The following is a 21,682-nucleotide window of genomic DNA, read 5'->3' as shown; positions in this document are numbered from 1 at the left end:
TTCTGCCTTTTCTCTTAAAGGGGTTATCTAGCCAAAGAGCAGCACCCGTATTCTATGCAGGGCTGCGTCTTCAGTCTCGGAAAGCTCTTTATTTCCGGGACTGGAGACATGATGTAAGGCATCGCCCCTCGTGACGTCACAACATGCCCCCTCCTATAGATACGAATGGAGGGGGCTTGACGTCTTGAGGGGGCGTGGTGTTATGTCACGTCCCCAGTCCTGGAACCAAAGAGCATTCCGAGACTGGAGACGCAGCCCTGCATGGAATGCCGATGCTGCACGGAGAACGCGGGGGGTCCCAGTGGTGGGCCCCCCACGATCGGGGATAAGATGTCTTTGGCCGGATAAACCATTTAACCCCATTCTTCATAAGTCTGTAAGCTCTCACGAGCAGGGACCCCACTCCTCCAATTTGAATATTTAGTGTGTAATATTGTAATGTCTGATACTTGTCTTCATATGTATCCCCAAAATTGTAAAATGCTGCGGAATCTAATAAATAATTATTATTATGGGAAAGCATTTGTTTTTTCACTTCCGTTTGTCCAGTATCTCATCATTTAAAATTCCATTAATTCAGAACTATACAATAATCAAATAGGATAGAAGTGTTTAAAGCTAGTTTATTCCAAAAACAGAACCACACCTGTCCGCAGGTTGTGAGTGGGAATACAACTTGGCTCCATACAGTTTATTTATTTATTTTTAAAGCAGCTGTTTTTCTAATGCTGGATAACCCATTTAAAGGTAGGGTCACACGTAGAAAATCAGCAGTGAGTTTCCCAAAGCAGAAACACCAAGTGGATTATGTTGCTATCCATTGAAGTCAAGTGGGATTTTAACTGTGGCATACCTGCTGCGGATGCGCTACATGTGACCCTACCCTTAAGATCCTCTTCTGGTTTTGGTAGACTATACCTGCATTGAATAGCCCAGTAGGATTCCGGTACACACTACCATAATAAGGTCCAAATCAGTACATGTGAACAGAGAAAAAGGGTACAGTAAATCCAAAAGCTTTTCAGCATCATTCTAGAAAACAAAACTTGCTGGCTGCCTCAAACTAGAGATGATCTTAAGACCCTTTTTTCTAGGAATGCTTATTTGCCCTTAAATCAGTCTGTGTAAATAAAGCTTCAGCATATAAGGAAAGGTTCTGGGACCCTTGAATAGATGTTGGCACATGTTTACTAAGTTGGGAGTATCTTTTGCCTAAAAATGGGGATAGTTAAAGTGAGTTTCCTCCAAACACCTCCATACAGCCTAATATAAGCAGCTATATATCATCATATGCAATTTTGTTGGTACAGATTACTCCAAAAACTAGAATTAATGTTACTGGTAAACTTTTAGGGGGAGATTTATCAAAACCTGTCCAGAGGAAAAGTTGCCCAGTTGCCCATAGCAACCAATCAGATCGCTTCTTTCATTTTTCAGAGGCCTTTTAAAAAATGAAAGCAGCAATCTGATTTGTTGCTACGGGCAACTCAGCAACTTTTCCTCTGGTCAGGTTTTGATAAATCTCCTCCTTATTCTCTAAATCTTGCACAACAGCAACACAGGAGGTTGGACCCGTTGACCTAATAAGGACATGAGGCACAGCACGTGAGGTTAAAAGCCACCCCCTCTCTTCCCTCCACCACCAGTGACTTTCAACCAATACAAGTTAGCACACGTGAGAGTAATAAAATGTATATAAGGGAGGATACCTGGTGCTGTTGTGAAGGATTTGGAGAAACTGGCTTAGGGTACATTCACACCACATTTTAGGGATACATCACATTCATTTAAATGAGCCAATTGGAGTTAGATAGCGACTCTGGTCGGCTTATTTTTGAACCGTATCAGTTTTATTGCCGGACTAAAAACCTGTCATGCTTTTCAGTGCGGAAACAAAACCAGATATGGTCCAAAAATGAGCCAACCAGAGTCATTATATGACTCAGTCTGGCTCATTAATTTGAACGGTGTAAGGCGCGGGTTAAGAAGGACCACCCTCCTCTAAGAAGTGAAACTTTGTTTGTTCTATTTTTTGGATTATCACAAATGGAGGGTATAACCACATCCTGAGACCTATGAAAGTCTGAGACTACTTTAAGGACAAAAGTGTGGTCTGTTTTTAAAATAATACGATCATTTAATATGGTACAGAAAGGTTTTCTTATTGTAAGGGCCTGAAACTCATAGGGGGAGATTTATCAAAACCTTTGCAAAGGAAAAGTTGCCCAGTTACCCATAGCAACCAATCAGATCGCTTCTTTTAATTTGCAGAGGCCTTGTTAAAAATGAAAGAAGCGAGGTGATTGGTTGCTATGGGCAACTTTTTCTCTGGACAGGTTTTGATAAATCTCCCCCATTAACTCTCCTAGCTGTAGGGATTGTTTTTCTCTCACACATTTTGATACATCAGGGTCTCTGTGTTTTAAGCGGGAGACTGTTAACATGTGTTTTTTAACCTACCTATGTTAGGCAGGAAAAAAGTCATAGATAGCCAATAAAGCCAAGACCTGGACTGTCCGAGGTTGAGGTTTTGAAAATCCAGTTGGAGAATCGGACCCTGGTGAAAGAGATCTTAGCACAGAGGAAGGTAACATAGTAATATAGTAACATAGTTCATAAGGTTGAAAAAAGACCAAAGACCAGAGTCCATCAAGTTCAACCTATAACCCTAAGGAGTCCCTACTGAGTTGATCCAGAGGAAGGCAAAAAAAAAAACTCATACTAGAGGTACAAATTCCTTCCCGACTCCAAATATGGCAATCAGAATAGATCCCTGGATCAACCTTCTGTCTCTATAGATCTAGAATCCATAACCTGTAATGTTGTTATTCTCCAAAAAATGCATCCAGACCCCTTTTAAATTCTTTTACCGAGTTAACCATGACCACCTCCTCAGGCAGAGAATTCCACAGTCTCACTGCTCTTACAGTAAAGAACCCCTGTATGTGCTGGTGTAGAAACCTTCTTTCCTTTAAACGCAGAAAATGCCCCATTGTTATAGATACAGTCCTGGGTATAAATAGATCATGGGAGAGATCCCTGTAAGGTCCCCTGATATATTTATACCTAGTTATTAGGTCTCCACTAAGCCTTCTTTTTTGTAAACTAAATAACCCTAATTCTGATAATCTTTCTGGGTACTGTAGTCCTCCCATTCCCCGTATTACTCTGGTTGCCTGTCTTTGAACCCTCTCCAGCTCCACTATAACTTTCTTGTACACTGGTGCCCAGTACTGTACACAGTATTCTATGTGTGGTCTGACTAGTGATTTGTACAGCGGTAGAATTATTTCCTTGTCGTGGGCATCTATGCCCCTATTGATGCACCCCATGATTTTATTTGCCTTGGCAGCAGCTGCCATACACTGGTCACTGCAGCTAAATTTACTATTAACTAAGACTCCCAAGTCATTTTCCACATCAGTCTTCCCAAGTGTTCTCTCATTTAATACATAATCCCAGTCCGGATTTTTCCTCCCCATGTGGATAACCTTACATTTATCAGTGTTGAACCTCATCTGCCACTTCTCAGCCCAAACCTCCAATCTATCGGGATCCATTTGTAATAGTGCACTGTCCTTTATAGTGTTTACCGCTTTATAGATTTTAGTGTCATCTGCAAAGATTGCTACTTTATTAGTCAACCCCTCTACAAGGTCATTAATAAATATATTAAATAGAACAGGACCCAGGACTGACCCCTGTGGTACCCCACTAGTAACAGTCACCCAATCAGAATAAGTACCATTAATAACCACCCTCTGTTTCCTATCACTGAGCCTGTTACCTACCCACTTGCACACATTTTCCCTCAGCCCAAGCATTCTCTTTTTCCAAACTAAATATTTTATTAAAGATTTAAAACATGTTATACAAACACAACAGTAAGTATGCATTCGGTCACATCAACCAGAACAATTAACTATAGTCAAGAGGATGGTATGACAAGCAAGATGTGCTGGTATAAAATCACCCTGCATTGACGTATAATATATCAAGATCGGAGAGCAGCTACCGCTTTCAGTGAAGGGGGGATAAGTTGGACGACTGCGCACACTCTCAATGGCATAAACCAAGAAAGCAGTAGGAAGAGGGGAGTAGAGAAGAGAGGTAGAAGGATATAAAGAAGAGGAGGGGGAGTAGAGGATACAGACAGGCAGGTGGCGTACCTTCAGTGGTCACGGACACGGGCAAGAAGCCCAAGCATTCTCATTTTATGCACCAATCTTTTATGTGGCACCGTATCAAATACTTTGGAAAAATCCAGATATATGACATCCAGTGATTCCCCCTGGTCCAGTCTGGAGCTCACCTCCTCATAAAAGCTGATCAGGTTAGTTTGACATCCCATATAAAGCCATGCTGATAAGAAGTCATACATTTATTTTTATAAAGATACACCAAAATAGCATCCCTTGTCCCCTTTTTAAATATTGGCACCACATTTTGCCATGCGCCAGTCCTGGGGAACAGTCCCTGTTACTATAGAGTCCATGAATATTAAAAATAGGGGTCTGTCTATTATATTACCTAATTCCTTTAGAACACGGGAGTGAATGCCATCTGGACCTGGCAATTTGTCTATTTAGATTTTTTTGTACTTCTACCTGGGTTAGTCTTTCTGTCTCTATTTTAGCGGGTTTTATGTTTTTTTTTATACATATTTTACATTTTTCTCTATAGCTTTTTAATGCTTCTTCACTGCCATCCTGTTTTAGTAGTTTAAATGCTTTATTTTTGTCATTTATTGTCCCCTTAACATATTTATTCATCATATGGGTTTTCTTTTATTTCTGACCCTTTTATTCCCATAAGGTATATACATCTTACAGTGAGAATTTAAGATATTTTTAAAAAACTCAGATTTAGTGTCAGTATTCTTGTTTTTGAGGACATTATCCCATTTTATATTGTTAAGGGCTTCTCTGAGTTGATCAAACTTTGCCTTCCTAAAGTTCATTGTTTTTGTGGCCCCTCGAGAGATTCCCTTATTGAAGAACAAGTTATAATGTATTATGTTATAATCACTATTTCCCAGGTGTCCTTCTACTTGCACATTAGTTACCCTGTCAGATCTGTTGGTTAATATTAAGTCCAGTAGGGTGCCCGCTCTGGTCGGGCCCTGCACCATTTGGGACAGATAATTGCCTTTAGCTATAGTCAGAAACCTGTTTCCTTTATGAGATTCACAGGACTCAGTCTGCCAGTTTATATCAGGATAGTTAAAGTCCCCCAATATTATCACCTCATTCTGATTTGCAGCCTTGTTTATTTGCCTCAGTAATTGATCTTCTGGCTCTTCCATTATGTTTGGTGGCTTATAGCAAACCCCTATCAGAATTTTTTTTATCTCCATATATTTCTACCCATAATGACTCCACATTATCGTCCCCCTCCCATATATCCTCCCGCAGTGCAGCTCTCAGACTGGACTTTACATAAAGACAAATGCCTCCCCCTTTCTGTTTTATCCGATCCTTCCTGAATAGACTATATCTCTGTATGTTGACCGCCCAGTCACAGCTATCAGTAAATATTCTTGATATTGTAAATATTCTTGATGCTAAAAAGAAAAAAAAACTGAACACAGGAAAAGAGACCTGGTAGTGACATCTACTCGAAGGGAATGCCACAAACTTTGGCTTTTGAAATTATGTCAACTGACCACATGTTGAGCCAAAGGGCTCTTCTTGTCAGGTTTGTGAGAGCAGCCCCTTTAGCCACAATCCCTATTGATTCTGCAGAAGCATCCTTTAAGGAATACTGCGGCTTGTCTTTATAAAGGAATGGAAGCGATAACTACTCTCTTGTGCATCTTTAAGATGAAGTTCTAGGTGATTCATACAAACACACCTGGATCTACAATACTATTTTTTAAGAATGCATAAAATATCTCAAAAGCCTTACCACAAAGTATAAAGGGAGATTTATCAAGAGAGGCAGGGGAGTTATTTAGACAACACCACAATGAAAATGAAAAGACTACACAATTTCCTGTCCCGGGAGGGGGGGAGGGGGGGGGGGGGCTCTTCCATGATAACACTGTGTTGGGGTGATAGTTTAATATCAATGTAATTTTCTGATACCAGAATACCCCTTTCTGATGAGGCAACACAAGCAACCAAGCACATGAGAGGCACAGCTTGCATGGCTTCAGCCTTTAAGGATTACTTAAAGGGGTATTCCGGGAATTTTTTTTTATTTGACTATGCTACCGGGGCTGTACAGTTAGTGTAGTTCATAATATAGTGTCTGTACCTGTGTGTGACGGTTTTCTCACAATTCTTATGTGATTTCACTCCAATATTTAATTTTAACAGCATACAAAATGACTGCTGTCTCGGATTTTTCCCAGCTTGCAAGACCTGACTCACTAGTCAGCTGATGACAGGGATCCTGTCTGCTTCAATGGGTGGAGGGATCAGTCTGCAACTAATGCAACAGCTGTAGGCACCCTGATTGAAGACCACAGGTCTGCAGCTCATTTATGTTTCAATGGGTGGGGTAGCTGATGTGTGAGAAGGAGGAAAATGGTATCATGGGATTTGTAGGCAAACAAAAAAACTGAAAACACGAAATACAAGTTCACAGAAAGCTAGCCACAGTGTTATGATAATCTCACAGCATAGCCATTTAGCCCAAGACAAGCGCAGATCCTTCCTAAGCATGTCCATTACTGTCTGCCAGGTATGTACTAAAATCACCTTATGCTGGATAACCCCTTTAAGCAAAACCTATTTCAAAAATGATGCCCAGGCTGCCTGCTTAAATAAAAAAATAAAGACTGTATGAACCTCCTTCACCCCTATAGCCTCCATTATCTCTGCTCCTGATCACCGCCACTCTCCACTTTTGGGGTGCTGGGGTTCAATATGTCAGATTATGGCCACATCGGTGTCCCATCTCTGTTGGTGATGGGCTGATCAGCAATGCGATGTATTGACCCCCAGCACTAGGAAGTAGAATGCAGTGAAGACTGGGAGTAGTGATTTCTGCCCCCAGGGATGGTGAGGATGTAAGGTTAAAAAGTCTCCCTGCCATCCCCTTATGTAGTCACCTGGCCTGGGACTTATACTAACCCAGTCCCAGTCTTCTCGGCTGTAATTACACCCTTTTATTAGAATATTTTTTTTATATAAAGAATTTTATATATAACTTTTATTATTATAATTTTTAGCAAATTAAGGGAGGGGGTGAGGAACAGGAGCCAAGAGGGAGAAAAATGCAGGAAGGGGGAATTTATAGGGAGGAAGAAGGATCTCAGACCCCATGTGACCCCTATGGGACACATCACCTCTGCCGGATCATCGGATTAACACACAATCAGAGGGGGGGGGGGGCATGGAAGGAAGAAAGGAAAGGGGGGTAAAGTAAACAACAGAAGAAAAACTCCTGTACAGTCTGTGGGGATTCCCCTAATGGAGGATAATCCCCTTCAGTAAGCCCTGCTCTGTGCCGGAGCATCGTGTCAGGTGGCTGGCATTCTGGAAGGGACACTTGTTGGTACTTTGTATCTCTGCCTTTGTGTGACGAGGTGGCTCGGCTACCTGTGTACGGGGCTTGTAGTATGGGGGGCAAACACCTGGATATCGGCAGCAGCTCTATACCCTGTCTGAACCCCGATATGTCTGTGATGTAGAGGATCATTCCAGCTCCCAGCTGTGTACAATCCTCCAGTGTACACAAAGGGATCTGAGATGAGAGGCAGTTTGGGAGGAAGAGGAGACTTAAGAGACGGATGACAGCAAAGGGAATGGAAACGTCCAAGTTCATTGTGCTGTGTGTACTGTATGTGCCGATCTCAGTGTATTACATGTATGGAGAACCTCAGTGCATGCTATGTGCACTGTATGTGGAGACCTCAGTGTATTACATGTATGGAGAACCTCAGTGCATGCTATGTGCACTGTATGTGGAGACCTCAGTGTATTACATGTATGGAGAACCTCTGTGCATGCTATGTGCACTGTATGTGGAGACCTCAGTGTATTACATGTATGGAGAACCTCTGTGCATGCTATGTGCACTGTATGTGGAGACCTCAGTGCATGATGTGTGTATTGTATGTGGAGACCTCAGTGCATGATGTGTGTGCTGTATATGGAGACCTCAGTGTGTGCTGTGTTTCCTGTATGTGGAGACCTCAGTGTGTGCTGTGTGTACTGAATGTGGAGACCTCAGTGTTTGCTGTGTGTACTGTATGTGGAGACCTCGGTGTATTCCATGTGTGCAGTGTGTACTGTATGTGGAGACCTCAGTGTATTCCATGTGTGCAGTGTGTACTGTATGTGGAGACCTCAGTGCTTGCTGTGTTTCCTGTATGTGGAGACCTCAGTGTATTCCATGTGTGTACTGTATGTGGAGACCTCAGTGTTTGCTGTGTGTCCTGTATGTGGAGACCTCAGTCTATTCCATGTGTGCAGTGTGTACTATATGTTGAGGCCTTAGTGTGTGCTGTGTTTCCTGTATGTGGAGACCTTAGTGTGTGCTGTGTTTCCTGTATGTGGAGACCTCAGTGTATTCCATGTGTGCTGTGTTTCCTGTATGTGGAGACCTCAGTGTATTCCATGTGTCTGGTGTGTATTGTATGTGGAGACCTCAGTGTATTACATGTGTGCTGTGTGCACTGTATGTGGAGACCTCAGTGTATTACATGTGTGCTGTGTGCACTGTATTTGGAGACCTCAGTGTATTCCATGTGTGCTGTGTGTCCTGTATGTGGAGACCTCAGTGTATTCCATGTGTGCTGTGTGTCCTGTATGTGGAGACCTCAGTGTATTACATGTGTGATGTGTGTACTGTATGTGGAGACCTCAGTGTATTACATGTGTGATGTGTGCACTGTATGTGGAGACCTCAGTGTATTTCATGTGTGAAGTGTGTACTGTATGTGGAGACCTCAGTGTATTCCATGTGTGATGTGTGTACTGTATGTTGAGACCTCAGTGTATTCCATGTGTGATGTGTGCACTGTATGTGGAGACCTCAGTGTATTCCATGTGTGCTGTGTGTCCTGTATGTGGAGACCTCAGTGTATTCCATGGGTGCTGTGTGTACTGTATGTGGAGACATCAGTGTATTCCATGTGTGCTGTGTGCACTGTATGTGGAGACCTCAGTGTATTCCAAGTGTGATGTGTATCCTGTATGTGGAGACCTCTGTGTATTACATGTGTGCTGTGTGTACTATATGTGAAGACCTCAGTGTATTCCATGTGTGCTATGTGTCCTGTATGTGGAGACCTCAGTGTATTCCATGTGTGCTGTGTGTACTGTACATGGAGACCTCAGTGTATTCCATGTGTGCTGTGTGTACTGTATATGGAGACCTCAGTGTATTCCAAGTGTGATGTGTGTCCTGTATGTGGAGACCTCAGTGTATTCCATGTGTGCTGTGTGTACTGTATGTGGAGACCTCAGTGTATTCCATGTGTGATGTGTGTACTGTATGTGGAGACCTCAGTGTATTACATGTGTGCTGTGTGTACTGTATGTGGAGACCTCAGTGTATTACATGTGTGCTGTGTGTACTATATGTGGAGACCTCAGTGTATTCCATGTGTGCTATGTGTCCTGTATGTGGAGACCTCAGTGTATTCCATGTGTGCAGTGTATGGTGTGTATACTACATGTTGAGACCTCAGTGTATTCCATGTGTGATGTGTGCACTGTATGTGGAGACCTCAGTGTATTCCATGTGTGCTGTGTGTCCTGTATGTGGAGACCTCAGTGTATTCCATGGGTGCTGTGTGTACTGTATGTGGAGACATCAGTGTATTCCATGTGTGCTGTATGCACTGTATGTGGAGACCTCAGTGTATTCCAAGTGTGATGTGTATCCTGTATGTGGAGACCTCAGTGTATTACATGTGTGCTGTGTGTACTATATGTGGAGACCTCAGTGTATTCCATGTGTGCTATGTGTCCTGTATGTGGAGACCTCAGTGTATTCCATGTGTGCTGTGTGTACTGTACATGGAGACCTCAGTGTATTCCATGTGTGCTGTGTGTACTGTATATGGAGACCTCAGTGTATTCCAAGTGTGATGTGTGTCCTGTATGTGGAGACCTCAGTGTATTCCATGTGTGCTGTGTGTACTGTATGTGGAGACCTCAGTGTATTCCATGTGTGATGTGTGTACTGTATGTGGAGACCTCAGTGTATTACATGTGTGCTGTGTGTACTGTATGTGGAGACCTCAGTGTATTCCATGTGTGCAGTGTATGGTCTGTATACTACATGTGGAGACCTCAGTGTATTCCATGTGTGCAGTGTATGGTGTGTATACTACATGTGGAGCCCTCAGTGTATTCCATGTGTGCAGTGTATAGTGTGTATACTACATGTGGAGACCTCAGTGTATTCCATATGTGCAGTGTATGGTCTGTATACTACATGTGGAGACCTCAGTGTATTCCATGTGTGCAGTGTATGGTGTGTATACTACATGTGGAGACCTCAGTGTATTCCATGTGTGCAGTGTATGGTCTGTATACTACATGTGGAGACCTCAGTGTATTCCATGTGTGCAGTGTATAGTGTGTATACTACATGTGGAGACCTCAGTGTATTCCATATGTGCAGTGTATTGTCTGTATACTACATGTGGAGACCTCAGTGTATTCTATGTGTGCAGTGTATGGTGTGTATACTACATGTGGAGACCTCAGTGTATTCTATGTGTGCAGTGTACGGTGTGTATACTACATGTGGAGACCTCAGTGTATTCTATGTGTGCAGTGTACGGTGTGTATACTACATGTGGAGACCTCAGTGTATTCCATATGTGCAGTGTATGGTGTGTATACCACATGTGGAGACCTCAGTGTATTCCATGTGTGCAGTGTATGGTGTGTATACTACATGTGGAGACCTCAGTGTATTTCATATGTGCAGTGTATGGTCTGTATACTACATGTGGAGACCTCAGTGTATTCCATGTGTGCAGTGTACGGTGTGTATACTACATGTGGAGACCTCAGTGTATTCTATGTGTGCAGTGTACGGTGTGTATACTACATTTGGAGACCTCAGTGTATTCCATATGTGCAGTGTATGGTCTGTATACTACATGTGGAGACCTCAGTGTATTCCATGTGTGCAGTGTATGGTGTGTATACTACATGTGGAGACCTCAGTGTATTCCATATGTGCAGTGTATGGTGTGTATACTACATGTGGAGACCTCAGTGTATTCTATGTGTGCAGTGTATGGTGTGTATACTACATGTGGAGACCTCAGTGTATTCCATATGTGCAGTGTACGGTGTGTATACTACATGTGGAGACCTCAGTGTATTCTATGTGTGCAGTGTATGGTGTGTATACTACATGTGGAGACCTCAGTGTATTCCATGTGTGCATTGTATGGTCTGTATACTACATGTGGAGACCTCAGTGTATTCCATGTGTGCAGTGTATGGTCTGTATACTACATGTGGAGACCTCAGTGTATTCCATGTGTGCATTGTATGGTCTGTATACTACATGTGGAGACCTCAGTGTATTCCATGTGTGCAGTGTATGGTGTGTATACTACATGTGGAGACCTCAGTGTATTCCATGTGTGCAGTGTATGGTGTGTATACTACATGTGGAGACCTCAGTGTATTCCATATGTGCAGTGTATGGTGTGTATACTACATGTGGAGACCTCAGTGTATTCCATATGTGCAGTGTATGGTGTGTATACTACATGTGGAGACCTCAGTGTAATCCATGTGTGCAGTGTATGGTCTGTATACTACATGTGGAGACCTCAGTGTATTCCATGTGTGCAGTGTATAGTGTGTATACTACATGTGGAGCCCTCAGTGTATTCCATGTGTGCAGTGTATAGTGTGTATACTACATGTGGAGCCCTCAGTGTATTCCATGTGTGCAGTGTACGGTCTGTATACTACATGTGGAGACCTCAGTGTATTCCATGTGTGCAGTGTATAGTGTGTATACTACATGTGGAGCCCTCAGTGTATTCCATGTGTGCAGTGTATGGTCTGTATACTACATGTGGAGACCTCAGTGTATTTCATGTGTGCAGTGTATGGTCTGTATACTACATGTGGAGACCTCAGTGTATTCCATGTGTGCAGTGTATAGTGTGTATACTACATGTGGAGCCCTCAGTGTATTCCATGTGTGCAGTGTATAGTGTGTATACTACATGTGGAGACCTCAGTGTATTCCATGTGTGCAGTGTACGGTGTGTATACTACATGTGGAGACCTCAGTGTATTCCATGTGTGCAGTGTATGGTCTGTATACTACATGTGGAGACCTCAGTGTATTCCATGTGTGCAGTGTATGGTGTGTATACTACATGTGGAGCCCTCAGTGTATTCTATGTGTGCAGTGTATGGTGTGTATACTACATGTGGAGACCTCAGTGTATTCTATGTGTGCAGTGTATGGTGTGTATACTACATGTGGAGACCTCAGTGTATTCTATGTGTGCAGTGTATGGTGTGTATACTACATGTGGAGACCTCAGTGTATTCTATGTGTGCAGACAGTGTACGGTGTGTATACTACATGTGGAGACCTCAGTGTATTCCATGTGTGCAGTGTATGGTGTGTATACTACATGTGGAGACCTCAGTGTATTCCATGTGTGCAGTGTATGGTGTGTATACTACATGTGGAGACCTCAGTGTATTCCATGTGTGCAGTGTATGGTGTGTATACTACATGTGGAGACCTCAGTGTATTCCATGTGTGCAGTGTATGGTCTGTATACTACATGTGGAGACCTCAGTGTATTCCATGTGTGCAGTGTATAGTGTGTATACTACATGTGGAGACCTCAGTGTATTCCATATGTGCAGTGTATGGTCTGTATACTACATGTGGAGACCTCAGTGTATTTCATGTGTGCAGTGTATGGTGTGTATACTACATGTGGAGACCTCAGTGTATTCCATGTGTGCAGTGTATGGTGTGTATACTACATGTGGAGACCTCAGTGTATTCCATGTGTGCAGTGTATGGTCTGTATACTACATGTGGAGACCTCAGTGTATTCCATGTGTGCAGTGTATGGTCTGTATACTACATGTGGAGACCTCAGTGTATTCCATGTGTGCAGTGTATGGTGTGTATACTACATGTGGAGACCTCAGTGTATTCCATGTGTGCAGTGTATGGTGTGTATACTACATGTGGAGACCTCAGTGTATTCCATGTGTGCAGTGTATGGTGTGTATACTACATGTGGAGACCTCAGTGTATTCCATGTGTGCAGTGTATGGTCTGTATACTACATGTGGAGACCTCAGTGTATTCCATGTGTGCAGTGTATAGTGTGTATACTACATGTGGAGACCTCAGTGTATTCCATATGTGCAGTGTATGGTCTGTATACTACATGTGGAGACCTCAGTGTATTTCATGTGTGCAGTGTATGGTCTGTATACTACATGTGGAGACCTCAGTGTATTCCATGTGTGCAGTGTATGGTCTGTATACTACATGTGGAGACCTCAGTGTATTCCATGTGTGCAGTGTATAGTGTGTATACTACATGTGGAGACCTCAGTGTATTCCATATGTGCAGTGTATGGTCTGTATACTACATGTGGAGACCTCAGTGTATTTCATGTGTGCAGTGTATGGTGTGTATACTACATGTGGAGACCTCAGTGTATTCCATGTGTGCAGTGTATGGTGTGTATACTACATGTGGAGACCTCAGTGTATTCCATGTGTGCAGTGTATGGTCTGTATACTACATGTGGAGACCTCAGTGTATTCCATGTGTGCAGTGTATGGTCTGTATACTACATGTGGAGACCTCAGTGTATTCCAGTGTGCAGTGAATAGAGACCTCAGTGTATGATGTGTGTGAAGACTGTACCCATAATACACTGGTGTCTCCATATACAGCACACCTGTAATACACTGAGGTCTTCACACACTGCATATACTGGAGATCTTGTTGTATTCTGTGGGTACAGTATATGTAGACCCTTTACAGTTCTCACTGTGTTCCCTCATCTCCACTATTGTATATAGACACATATACACACCTAGCTCCATAAGGCTCACTACAGAATCATCCCTCATGCACACTCTGACACGCTGCCTTCCTCCAATAAGTCTGAGCAGATCAGCTTGGGGGAGGCTGAGGAGGTTGGTTTATGTAAATGGCTCAAGTTCTTGTGACTTTCTCAGCCTGAAGCTGCTCAGTTCCAGCGAGAACATTATAAGCAGCAGCTGCGGGATCTGCCTGTGCTGAGCTCTTAGCATTTCCTTGCACCCTCCTGTCCCCCGGGATCTGCTCGTACCCCTGGATTACTGTCACCCCCTGACGCGCTGATGTCCCCGGGGCTCTGTGCGCTCTGGACATTGTGGATAGCTGCGCCTGGGCTCCGCTCTCTGCAGGACACAGCCGGATTGCCGGGGTCGTGTTAGGTAAGTAAGCGCTGCCCTGTGCCGGAGCATCGTGTCAGGTGGCTGGCATTCTGGAAGGGACACTTGTTGGTACTTTGTATCTCTGCCTTTGTGTGACGAGGTGGCTCGGCTACCTGTGTACGGGGCTTGTAGTATGGGGGGCAAACACCTGGATATCGGCAGCAGCTCTATACCCTGTCTGAACCCCGATATGTCTGTGATATAGAGGATCATTCCAGCTCCCAGCTGTGTACAATCCTCCAGTGTACACAAAGGGATCTGAGATGAGAGGCAGTTTGGGAGGAAGAGGAGACTGTGGTGCCCTCCAAAGGGGACAGGTAAGGGACAGATGACAGCAAAGGGAATGGAAACGTCCAAGTTCATTGTGCTGTGTGTACTGTATGTGCGATCTCAGTGTATTACATGTATGGAGAACCTCAGTGCATGCTATGTGTACTGTATGTGGAGACCTCAGTGTATTCCTTGTGTGCTGTGTGCACTGTATGTGGAGACCTCAGTGTATTACATGTATGCTGTGTGCACTGTATGTGGAGACCTCAGTGTATTCCTTGTGTGCTGTGTGCACTGTATGTGGAGACCTCAGTGTATTCCATGTGTGCTGTGTGTACTGTATGTGGAGACCTCAGTGTATTCCATGTGTGCTGTGTGTACTGTATGTGGAGACCTCAGTGTATTACATGTGTGCTGTGTGTACTGTATGTGGAGACCTCAGTGTATTCCATGTGTGCTGTGTGCACTGTATGTGGAGACCTCAGTGTATTCCATGTGTGCTGTGTGCACTGTATGTGGAGACCTCAGTGTATTCCATGTGTGCTGTGTGCACTGTATGTGGAGACCTCAGTGTATTCCATGTGTGCTGTGTGCACTGTATGTGGAGACCTCAGTGTATTCCATGTGTGCTGTGTGCACTGTATGTGGAGACCTCAGTGTATTCCATGTGTGCTGTGTGTCCTGTATGTGGAGACCTCAGTGTATTCCATGTGTGCTGTGTGTCCTGTATGTGGAGACCTCAGTGTATTCCATGTGTGCTGTGTGTCCTGTATGTGGAGACCTCAGTGTATTCCATGTGTGCTGTGTGTACTGTATGTGGAGACCTCAGTGTATTCCATGTGTGCTGTGTGTCCTGTATGTGGAGACCTCAGTGTATTCCATGTGTGCTGTGTGCACTGTATGTGGAGACCTCAGTGTATTCCTAGTGTGCTGTGTGCACTGTATGTGGAGACCTCAGTGTATTCCATGTGTACTGTATGTGGAGACCTCAGTGTATTACATGTGTGCTGTGTGTACTGTATGTGGAGACCTCAGTGTATTACATGTGTGCTGTGTGCACTGTATGTGGAGACCTCAGTGTATTCCATGTGTGCTGTGTGCACTGTATGTGGAGACCTCAGTGTATTCCTTGTGTGCTGTGTGCACTGTATGTGGAGACCTCAGTGTATTCCATGTGTGCTGTGTGCACTGTATGTGGAGACCTCAGTGTATTCCATGTGTGCTGTGTGCACTGTATGTGGAGACCTCAGTGTATTCCATGTGTGCTGTGTGTACTGTATGTGGAGACCTCAGTGTATTCCATGTGTGCTGTGTGTACTGTATGTGGAGACCTCAGTGTATTCCATGTGTGCTGTGTGTCCTGTATGTGGAGACCTCAGTGTATTCCATGTGTGCTGTGTGTCCTGTATGTGGAGACCTCAGTGTATTCCATGTGTGCTGTGTGTCCTGTATGTGGAGACCTCCGTGTATTCCATGTGTGCTGTGTGTACTGTATGTGGAGACCTCAGTGTATTCCATGTGTGCTGTGTGTCCTGTATGTGGAGACCTCAGTGTATTCCATGTGTGCTGTGTGCACTGTATGTGGAGACCTCAGTGTATTCCTAGTGTGCTGTGTGCACTGTATGTGGAGACCTCAGTGTATTCCATGTGTGCTGTGTGTACTGTATGTGGAGACCTCAGTGTATTCCTTGTGTGATGTGTGCACTGTATGTGGAGACCTCAGTGTATTCCATGTGTGCTGCGTGTACTGTATGTGGAGACCTCAGTGTATTCCATGTGTGCTGTGTGTACTGTATATGGAGACCTCAGTGTATTCCATGTGTACTGTATGTGGAGACCTCAGTGTATTCCATGTGTACTGTATGTGGAGACCTCAGTGTATTCCATGTGTGCTGTGTGTACTGTATGTGGAGACCTCAGTGTATTCCATGTGTGTTCTGTATGTGGAGACCTCAGTGTATTCCATGTGTACTGTATGTGGAGACCTCAGTGTATTCCATGTGTACTGTATGTGGAGACCTCGGTGTATTCTATGTGTACTGTATGTGGAGACCTCAGTGTATTCCATGTGTGCTGTGTGTACTGTATGTGGAGACCTCAGTGTATTCCATGTGTGTACTGTATGTGGAGACCTCAGTGTATTTATTCCATGTGTGCTGTGTGCACTGTATGTGGAGACCTCAGTGTATTCTATGTGTACTGTATGTGGAGACCTCAGTGTATTCCATGTGTGCTGTGTGTACTGTATGTGGAGACCTCAGTGTATTCCATGTGTGTACTGTATGTGGAGACCTCAGTGTATTACATATAAAAAGACCCCAGTGTTTGCTGTGAGTGTATTGTATGTGGAGATCTAAGTGTATTACTTGTGTATGAGACCTCAGTGTATTCCATGTGTGCAGCGAATGGAGACCTCAGTGTATGATGTGTGTGAAGACTGTACCCATAATACACTGGTGTCTCCATATACAGCACACCTGTAATACACTGAGGTCTCTAAACAGTGTGTGCACATATTACACAGGTCTCCATGATGCATTGAGGTCTTCACGCACTGCATATACTGGAGATCTTGTTTTATTCTCTGGGTACAGTATATGTAGACCCTTTACAGTTCTCACTGTTTCCTCCAAGTCTCATCTCCACTATTGTATATAGACACATATACACAGCTAGCTCCATAAGGCTCACTACAGAATCATTCCTCATGCACACTCTGACACCCTGCTTTCCTCCCATCACACACATTACTCTCATGCTTTCCATCTCCATGTAAGTCTGAGCAGATTTCTGGTGAAACTGGTTTGGAGCTTTTTCTACAAATTGAGTCGTGTTTGCAACACATAACCCCTGAGGGTCCACTCCTGTGAACACCTGCCTACTATTCACCTTGTGTCATGGGGAAAGGACCATTGGGGATACTTGCTACTACAGAACTACTGTGTGGGGTCCAACTCCACAGGGTCTATTTATCATTCATACCATGATCTGTTACTTGGGGACGCAGCTGAGGGAAAGGTGAGCAGTTGAGATTCATACATGGAGGTCAATTTTGGATATTGGGGGGTATGTATGAAGGAATTTACACAGTTTTTTGTTGCAATTTTCTTTATATGTTACTTTTTTCGACAATCGGTTGCGCCAAAAGGTTTAGAACATTATCACTGATTTGACAGTGTAAGTCGTGATTTTAGTTGAAATCATGCCTTAGTGTGAAATTTGGCAATTGCAACTTTTTGATTTGGTGCAATTTTGGGTGCAATCATGCTCGCTGACTTACACCAAGAAAAAAATGACAGAGAAAGTAGCTAGAACAAAAGAAGGTAGAACTTTGAAACACTGACCAACCAAAGGGTGTTACAAATGTTTGTTTATATTAAAATATTTTATGTTTCCTCCAACAAATAATAATGTAGCAGTTACAAAAAGACAATTTTTTTTAGCTTAAATAAAATGTTTTACACAATTTTTTTTTAATATGCTTTAGGAACGTCCCATAACTGATTATTTTTTATATATATATATATATATATATATATATATATAATTTTTTTTTTTTTTTTAACCTACAAAAAGGACCTAGCTGTGTAAGATTTACCTTTGTGAACCTGGCAAAAGTCACAGGTCAGATTTAGCACTTTTCAGCTGCTGCCATACAGCCAGAAATTTTTGCCCGGAATTCTGGGGCAGGAGTCTGCGCCTTTTGTAGGGTGCATTTGTGCCAAAATTACAAACTTGCATGCGACAATTGATCATTTTGGTGCAACTATGCTCCATTTGACACAAAAAACATCCATAAAATCACACATTGCAACACCATTATTGATACATACCCCCCCCTTTGTCTCTGGCAATTTGTTGCTAGAAAGATGCACATTCCAGCTTCTCCCCGGAGAGCCTTTGGCACATACATTTTTCCTGGTACTGGTTGTAGAATGGGGGAGATTTATCAAAACCTGTGCAGAGGTAATGTTGCTGAGTTGCCCATAGCAACCAATTAGATTGCTTCTTTTATTTTTCACAGGTCTCTTTGAAAATGAAAGAAGCAATCTGATTGGTTGCTAGGGGCAACTCAGCAACTTTTCCTCAGAACAGGTTTTGATAAATCTCCCCCAATATGCAAGACACTAAAGCAATAATAACTGCCCCCATGTGTCAGACTGTTCCCCAAAAATAACACTGCCCCCTTCAGGTGCCAGACTAGACCAATAATGTGTCCCCCTGTGCCAAGCCATGCACCAGTGATCACAATATGCGCCCCATACATGCCCCCCCCCCCCCCAGACACACACAAGCACATTCCAGATTGTACACTCCCTGACTGGTCCCGAGATGTGCCAGACTAGTCATCTTTAAACCTGCCCCCCACCCCCATGCCATCCTGCTGCACTTCAGCCATAGCCAGTACAGGATCATATTCCAGTGAATTACTCCATCCTTACCTGTCTTATTTGTTACTAATGGCATTTAATATTGCATAGTTTCATATAGCTTCCTAAAACCATAGATTTTATTGCGCTTAGATGTTGTGAAATGATTATTTGTGCAGTGCAAGTCTTACAAGGCTGTGGAACAACAAGTCTCAACAAGCCTGAGAGCTATTGCTAGTGTCTTCTGAACTTTTTATCTTTTTGTATGAACCTGGTTTTACTCATAAGTTAGAGATATTGTGAAGACATAGGGGGACATGTATCAATAATGGTGTAGCAATGTGTGATTTTATGTATGTTTTTTTGCATCAAATGGAGCATATTTGCGCCAAAATTATCAATTGTCGTACACAAGTTTGTAATTTTGGCACAAATGTAGCCCTACAAAAGGCGCAGACCCCAGAATTCCAGGCAGTAAATCTGACTTTGGGACGTTCTATTGTTGTAGCTATTTTCTCTGTCGCTTTATTCATGGTGTAGATTTGCGCCTAAATGAAGGTATTTGTGCCAAATCAAAAAGTCGCAATTAATGAATTCCAGACCAAAGAATGATTGTAACTGAAATCACGACTAACAAAGTGAAATCAGTGATTTTGTTCTAAACCATTTGGCGCAATTTTTTGTCACAAAAAGTGACATAAAAGGAAATTTGAGACAAATCACAGTCAAAAAAAGAGGGTAAAAAGCTTCATACATACCCCCCATTATATTCTATCCATAGGATAGGGAATAAAATGTTGGTTGATGTCGTCAGCCCCACTGATCACAAGAACAAATTTGTCCCTTATTTTTACTCTATGGGCACTTTATTTGAAGACCCATAGATAATAGAGCACTGACTACATGCCATTCATTTTGGGGACCTATTCCCCCTGTTTGCCATCAGGAGGAGGATACCACTGGTCAGACCCCCAACAATCAGCCTTATATCCTCTATCCTGTGGATAGAAGATAATTTCTTTAGATAAGAGTATCCTTTTAACGCCTCTTTGTCTTGTCATACGACACTACCATTTCACAAAATTCTACCATAAGGGTACGTTGCCATATTGTTAACTTAGAGTGAGTTCCCCGCTGTGGGGAAATACGACGCAAATTTTGCTACCATTCACTTAAATGGATCTGCAGCAAATTTTTTGGAAAGTGCATTGCCGTCTAAGGAAATGGCACATGTTCTTCTGGTGCCTGCAGAATGCATACCCTTCGACTGGGTTCATGCATAAAGTAAGAGAGTGGTTACAAAATACACTGAACGAATATAAAAACACTATAAACAACAAAGTATTGTTTGTTCAGTTTAGGTTTAACTATATACTTTCAACTAGTAATTAGCTTCAGCATTTTTTTTTTTTTTTTTTTTTTTTGGGGGGGGACATATCTTTTAAAACAATATTAAGGAAGAGAAAACACCAGTTAAAGTTTGCACCAAAATAAACAGGTGCACTTTTTAGTTTTTGAGAACAGAACTAGACAAAGAAAATTGGTGCCAAAAGTGGTGCAGTTGCCCATAGCAACCAAACAGCTTCCTTAATTTCTAAAAAAAAAAAGGCCTCAGCAAAATAATAGAAGCAAAGCAATCTTATGGCTCCACACAGGTTTTTTTTTTTTTTCATACATCCCCCCCAAATATTGAGTTTTGCACCATGCTTAATAAGGAGTGGGGCTTAGTAAAAAGTGGGTACGGCTTTGATAAAAGGCAGTGCCTACATAAGCCAAAAAGTACCACTTTTTGACATGCATTTTCGGTTTAAAAGTAAGCCAATTCAAAAGTGCCCTACAACTTAGATTAGACAGTTTGAAAGATGCACCAGATTTTCAAACAGCCTGGCACACTGTTATAGATTTGGCGCACTTTTAGACGGTCTAGTCCAGTGGTCTCCAACCTGCGGACCTCCAGATGTTGCAAAACTACAACTCCCAGCATGCCCGGACAGCCAATGGATGTCTGGGAATGCTGGGAGTTGTAGTTTTGCAACATCTGGAGGTCCGCAAGTTGGAGAGCACTGGTCTAGTCTGTTAGAACTAGATAATTTTTGTGTCTCCTGTGTGAAACCACGGAGCGATGCTACATGACTGCAACAAACAAAGTACATTTATCTTTTAGGATGTGACTCCATCTCATTTACAATGAAAAATGGCCATTAAAATGGTTTCAGTTTTGGTTTGTGACAGAAGAACTTTTCAGCACCTGATCCATTCACACTTGCCCAGTGATCACTTACAGAGTCCTTACTGTGCAGTGGGTTTTTATTGAGAGCAGACAGGACTAGGAATTGGGATATCTAATCTTTATAAACTTGTACTTAAAGGGGTAGTCCAGTGGTGAAAAACGTATCACCTATCCTAAGGATAGGGGATAAGTTTGAGATCGCGGGGGGTCCGACCGCTGGGGCCCCCTGCGATCTCTCTGTACGGGGGCAGGCTCTCCGGCCAGATAGCGGGTGTCGACTTCCGCACGAAGCGGCGGCTGACACGCCCCCTCAATACATCTCTATGGCAGAGCCGGAGATTGCCGAAGGCAGCGCTTCGGCTCTGCCATAGAGTTGTATTGAGGGGGCGCGTCGGTCGCCGCT

General features: G+C 43.1%; 1 protein-coding gene across 6 annotated transcripts in view; it reads left to right on the top strand.

Annotated features, from left to right (window-relative positions):
- Positions 1-2,494: 2,494 nt before the first annotated feature.
- The window catches only part of SEMA3F (semaphorin 3F), a 100,082-nt gene continuing 80,894 nt past the window's right edge, over positions 2,495-21,682 (top strand). For 4 of the 6 annotated variants that reach the window (XM_056525192.1, XM_056525196.1, XM_056525195.1 and 1 more), the window contains exon 1: positions 14,175-14,409. The gene's annotated coding sequence lies outside the window, so the exon portion shown is untranslated. Of the gene's footprint in view, positions 2,588-14,174; positions 14,410-14,561; positions 14,727-21,682 lie in introns of those variants that run through there. The other 2 variants (XM_056525194.1, XM_056525193.1) reach the window with 2 other exon arrangements.

Source organism: Hyla sarda, chromosome 6 (genome assembly GCF_029499605.1).
Source record: "Hyla sarda isolate aHylSar1 chromosome 6, aHylSar1.hap1, whole genome shotgun sequence".
Taxonomy (NCBI): domain Eukaryota; kingdom Metazoa; phylum Chordata; class Amphibia; order Anura; family Hylidae; genus Hyla; species Hyla sarda.
Note: the sequence above shows the minus strand (reverse complement) of the source record. Positions and strands in the feature narration are given on the sequence as shown.